The following is a 6,000-nucleotide window of genomic DNA, read 5'->3' on the forward strand; positions in this document are numbered from 1 at the left end:
ACAGACAAGGTTTCAGCGGCAGCCCCCTTCACAGAAGGGGCTGATCGCCCCGGGCTAGTGCCAAGGAAAACCACGGCTTCCCTCTGGGCAACCTCAGCACCCACCACCCTGCACACGAAGGAAGGGCTGCTCCACAGGGGAAACACCACCGCCTTCCCCTCCGCCTTCTCTCACTCTACTCTCGCGGGGTCCCCAGGCGTGCAACAGCTTCCCGGGGGGAGCGCTCCCTCCCTCCCCTCCCCTCCCCGCGAGGCCCGCGGCCGCCCCCCCGCCCCGCTCCCTCCCGGCGAGGGCTCCCGGGGCTCTGCGGGGCGCGCTGCCGCGGCGGCGGGCGCAGCTCCGGGGCCGGCCGGGAGCGCTCGGGGCCGGGCTCCCCCCGCGGCCGAGCGCCCGCCCCGGCCCCGCTCACCTCGAGTAGAGCCGGCGGGCGGCGGAGCCCGGGCTGTCCCCGCCGGGCAGGCACGCCATGGGCGCCGGCCCCGCCGAGCCGCCCGCCGCGGCGGAGGCAGGCGCGGCTGCAGCCCGGCACCGGGCAGCGGAGTATGGCAGCGGCGGGAAGTGATGCACCGAGCAAAGAAACTCGCGGGCAGGCCCCTCCTCCGGCTGATGTCAGCCCCGCGGCGGGCAGCGGCCCTTCCTCCTCCGCCCGCCCCGGGGCCGCGGCTCCCCCCCCCCCGCCTCGCTCGGGCGGCCCGCGGTGGGACGGGGCGGAGAGCGGGGCTGCGCACCCGGGCAGGGCACGCCGGGGCTGCCCTCGCCACCAGCCCTCCAGCCGGGGCACGGTGTCGGGGAGCACCGCAGCAGCAGGGCGGGCCACAGGTCGCGCGTGTCCCCTGTATTTAACATCACGCTGCAGTGCCTCCACGCTTACCCTCAGAGCCACCGCAGCAGGGAAGGACAGAGCCACAGGCGTGCCATACCCACGCAGCGAGACGCAGACACCATACCTGCACGCGAATGCAAAAGAGGAGTTGTATAGCATGACTGATTTCTGACCCACACCACATGTAGCCACTTAACTCCATGACAAGAAGTCCGGTGGTTTTGCTCAGCCCTTTTGTGCTGGGAGGGAAATGCCTACACCTGGAGGCAGTTAGGAGGAGCAGCAGAGAGCAGGACCTGGCACAGCTGTGACTACCTGACACAGGAGGGGTATGCCACAGAAGCCCATGCCCTCCCAGTAAGTCTGCACAAGCAGACTTGGCCACAAAGCAAAGGCGGGCTACTATCTTTGGTAGTGAGGAACTCGCCAGGAAAAGGGGTGTTTCCCTCCGGCCCGCAGCAGCTTGCTTTCTGTGGTAACTGTGTCCTGTTGAACCTTGAGGCCTTTACTATTCACTGTCAACTGAACATCTCAAGGTGGATGCAGGTCATCTTCAAACGCTACATCCAGCTCACTCTGTTTTCCAAGGCTTGAGATGCTCCTGTAAAAGTTAGTGAGGTGGTCACTCAGCAGAAGCCTGTCTGTAAATTAATGCCACTTATCCAGCAACACTGAATTAAACGTCATTATCGTCACAGACATCCCAAAGAAGCACAGGTATAAATTGTGGCTTTCAGTGGGTTCTAGCGGCTTGCTCTGCAGACATGAGAACCCTGTGGTCAGAGGGAATCCAGAGCCATGCCCTACTTACTGGACTGTTTCCCCCTGGGGACCTGCACAAAAGCCCCTCTCATGAGCAAGCAGAGATCCTGCTCAGGAAAAAACATCGTCAGTAACACCCCACTAGGAAACCACAGAAGCCTCTTTCCCCAGAGCTAATTGATTGGGCATTTAAATCCAAAACAAAAACCCATAAACAAACCTGTGTCTCTGTCTTAGCCTAGGAATAGTCTCAATTCCGTAGATAAACCACAGCAGAGAAAGCTGAAACCATCCTGCTGAGAGCTGCCTCCTCACCCAGGGGGGTGTGCTGGTGTCCTGGGTACGTGCCATACCACCCAAAAAAAGGAACCCCTCTGCACCCCCAAGCAACCAGCTACAGAAGCGCCGCTGGAGGGACTGTGGGCAAACCCATGGGCCAGGCTGGGACACTGTGCCTCGCACCAGCCAGTTTTCACCCAGGTTTGCGGATTCACTGAGAGCAACAAACATCCTGGCACGAGCAGCTGATCACGAGCGCATGGAAACAAGTAACTGTTCAGCCCTAAGAGATTTGGGTATTTCCAGGGGGTATGTTTTTCCGTGCCTCACTGCTCCCCCCCAACCCCTTTTCAAGTCAAGAATACCAGTGCAAAAGATGAAAACCAGCTGCTGTTGCCGCTGGCTACAGCTCTTCCTCAACCGCGGGAGACAGAGGGTGCTTTGCTGCACTAGGCCCACAGCGCCGGGTCGGCATTTAATGAATGTGGGCAGATAGAGTAATTGCCCTTTGGAGAAACAATGCTGGAAAGGGGAGCAAAAGAAAAGAGGGTGGAGGCCAGTTTCCAGTTTGGGCTCCAGCCAGATATATGGTATTCCACAGAGCTCCAGGCAAACGGGTCACCCACACATTGATGACACAGGAATCGCTGGGTCAAATTCCGCGGCCTGGGTTATGCAGGAGGTCAGACTAAGATGAGCAAAACGGTCCCCTTTGGCCTTAAAATTCATGAATTTGCAATGGATAATTTATTATCTGACAAACTCAGCTTCTTTTTCTTCTTGTGGAAGTGGCAAACAGGTCACAAAAGATTTGAATTCATTAGATGAAATAATTCAATTACTTTGCTGTGGGTTGGGTTTGGTTAACCCTACATATTCATGCCAAGAAGCTCCCTGCAAGTACTTGGACCTAAGCCACAACCCAGATCCATTGCTCAGCTGCAAGGAAACAGGCAAATTACAAGAGTAGAGAGAGAAAGAAACCCCAATACTTTAAAAATGCCACTGGTTCATCTGGTGAATTGTGTCCACATTGTGTCATGTGTTGGGAAGGACATGGAGCAATTAAAGTCTCCGGATGAATGTGACAAGTGTGACCTATGAGAAAAAGGTAAAAGAAATTGATTTGTTCAGTTCAGATAAGATCAAGAGGAAGTAGAGTAGCAATCTTTAAACATGAAAAGGGCTGCTGCGAAGAGCGGCAAAAGGGAGAAATGGATCATGAGAAAGGGGGAGGATACAAAATACTCAGGCTAGAATCCATCACAGGAGATGCAGGGGTCATGTTAGATCATCAGACATTACGGACCTCTGCACCTCCAACAGCTTTTTGTTCCTGCAATCTTAAGGCACCGCTGATTCCTAGTAAAGAGCCAGACTCATCAAATTACCTGCATCATCTTGTTCCTCCTAGTTACTGAATGTCTCTATGTCTTCACTTATAAACACGGGCAGAATCACAACGCTAAGCGATAGCGTTGCAGGTTCCTTAAAACTTCTTGAGCAGTTTTTAATATTTCTTTTAAAAATTGATATCCAAAGCTATCACAACACAATACGAAAGAGCTCTAACTACTGTCACATTTCCCACCACTTGGAACAGACAACCGTGAAAGCACCAAGGCCCAGAAAGCTGAAGGGAAGACAGCGAGACGTTAATACACAACTGTGATACAGTAGTCAACCAGCAAATTTTGCCAATCATTTAAGGATTGCTAAGATACAGGAACATTCCTCCACTGCTGTGGAGGAATCCACAGCTTCACCATCCAGAGACTCACTGAGGAGTCCGGCACTCCCTCCAAAACACAAAGACCTCTCTTAATTAGCATGGAAGCTTTCCCGCAGCTCATGAAATGGATTGCTGGTGGCCTCTGCTGGGGTTTATGTGCAATTCAGATTCCCGAAGCTGACAGACCCCAGCTGAAATCACTGCTGAACTGGGACTCCAATGTTGTTACGTGGCTAAAGATGTTAGTAGGCAGGTAGCAGAACAGGGCTTGTTTTAGAGTTTGTACTCAACTAAGAGTGCCACGACAAGAGACAAATCCACAGGAAAGCAGGCTTTCAGCACCAGCACTTGCAAAAAGATCATGAAACTATTAGCAAGGCTGAAAGTTGGCCACTGTCAGCCTGGAGAAGGGTAGAGAGGCTATAAATGATCCGCTATCGGTCAGACCAAGCAGACAAACCGGAACAGTGTGGGGATGGTAATAATATCCCTACCCCCTTCCTCCACGTTTTAGGCAGCTCGATGATCTTAGTCTGGAAACAGAATAGTGCTAGTTTAAACCACCTAAAGAGAATCACACAGTGAAGCTGGGGAAACTTTGTCTTGGCTTATATCAGATGGTTTTACAGCCGTGAATTTAGATGGAGATAAACATATCTTTGAGGAAGTTTGCACCTTTTTAATATCAAAGTACCCCAGCAGATGTAACTTCTTTTTGTGTGCAGGCTTCTAAATGCTAGCTCAAGTAGTGGGAAGTGTAGAGAGGGGGGATAGATGCAAATTTATAATTAGCAGAATTCCTTTAAAACCAACAATAGCAGTTTACAGTGAGTAGCGGTAAATAAGCAAGCAACCAAGCAACAGTGGCTGTCAAAAGCAGTTCTATGGTAAAGGCGAAAACTGAAGAGGCAAAAACCTGTAGAGACTGGATAAATCAGGCTGGTGCACGTGCTCTTTCGTTACGGAAAACTCTAATATGCATGTGTTGTGTTGTTGATAATATTTTAACTTCTAATGTAGAGTAAAAATCCATAGATGTCAAAAGACCTTGACATAACAAACAAGTGAGTTTTCTTGTTCCAAACACAGATTTCTATCTACATCACCTCTGCTCTTCTCGGTCGCTGAGCAAGGCTGTGCCACCAGGCAGGTCATTTAACCTTCCAAACTCTGTTTAGATCAGTGAACAGCTAGGCCAGTAAAGCTTCCTCTGTTTCTCCTAGCCCGTCCCCGTGGCTCCTGAGCACTGGCCCAGCACAAGTGTTCTTGCGGCCACACGCCGAACTAAATCAGGGAACTAATCCAAGTGAGAAGTAACCCAGCAAATGCTCCGCACATGCATACACAGTGGGTATTTTGCAGCTAGATCCATTTCTTCCCCAGTTTGTTGGGCAAGTGTCTGCACAGGTGCCGGCACCAGACGAAGAACACAGGACTGGAAGGGAGGGTACGATGGGCAGCGTAGCCTTGCCCAGGACTGCTTTCTTGTGAAACATCACTGTTGGTGCTGCCATATGCTAGTTTGTAAAGGGAGATAACAAAATAACTTCTACCTATCCCTGCTGAGGAAGGAATAAGAATTAATGTCTGAAGATCTTAAATGTATTACTGAGCTGTGAGCAAAGCAGTTTGAATAAGCCTGAAACCAGTGTCAAGTTGGGTAAGAGAGGAGTTCGCCTTGTTAAAGAAAAAGGGAATAATAGAAATGCCCCTGGAGGGTGCGAAGGCTGGTGTGCAAATCGGGGCCACACACAGCCTGTCTGAACCAGGAACATTTGCTTTGGCTTTGGGGTTTTCATAAAACATAATTACCTGAGTTGCAACAACAGTCTCCTCAGAACAGCCCAGAGCCATGCAGGAAAGTCGTGAGGGGACAGGGATGGGTTTCAGCAGGAGCACTTAGCCGTTCCTGTTATTTAAAACAACATATTAAGAACAAGGTTCAATATCTTTCTTTGGGGAACAGAACCCGGCATGCATCTGGAAGATTTAACAGGTCTAAATAAAACTGCTGTGCTGCATAGCTTTTTTTCAGGACCTGTAAAGGAATTAAGGTTTTGAGGGGCTTTTGCAATCCTTCTTTCCACTGAATCCGGTCATAAGGCAACAAAATTCCTCTGTTCAGAGGGCGGGACTCAATGAGGAACCATTATTTCCTCTCCAAAGTAGAAGCACAAAAGGTTATTACAATCTCCAGGCAACCTGTATAGAGACTCACAGCCAGGAATATTATTCATACCTGAAATAAGGAGGATCATACGAGAGCAAAGAGTTGCTTTGCTGACTGTGGTTGTCTCTTTTAAAACCTCTTGGAGCACAGAGACTTGGGAAAAGCTCTGAGTAACGAGCTTCTCTGAATAATTTAGCTGTGTGCACACACACCTGAAACAGCCACAGGTGCTGA

The 6,000-nt window shown here is 50.9% G+C and overlaps 1 protein-coding gene across 1 annotated transcript in view; it reads right to left on the bottom strand.

The window, feature by feature from the left end:
• The window catches only part of GPSM1 (G protein signaling modulator 1), an 81,945-nt gene extending 81,526 nt beyond the window's left edge, over nucleotides 1-419 (bottom strand). Inside the window, exon 1 of the mRNA XM_059828747.1 lies at nucleotides 410-419. The gene's annotated coding sequence lies outside the window, so the exon portion shown is untranslated. The remainder of the gene's footprint in view (nucleotides 1-409) is intronic.
• Nucleotides 420-6,000: the final 5,581 nt, after the last annotated feature.

The sequence above is a fragment of the Gavia stellata genome, chromosome 24, assembly GCF_030936135.1.
Source record: "Gavia stellata isolate bGavSte3 chromosome 24, bGavSte3.hap2, whole genome shotgun sequence".
NCBI classification, from domain to species: domain Eukaryota; kingdom Metazoa; phylum Chordata; class Aves; order Gaviiformes; family Gaviidae; genus Gavia; species Gavia stellata.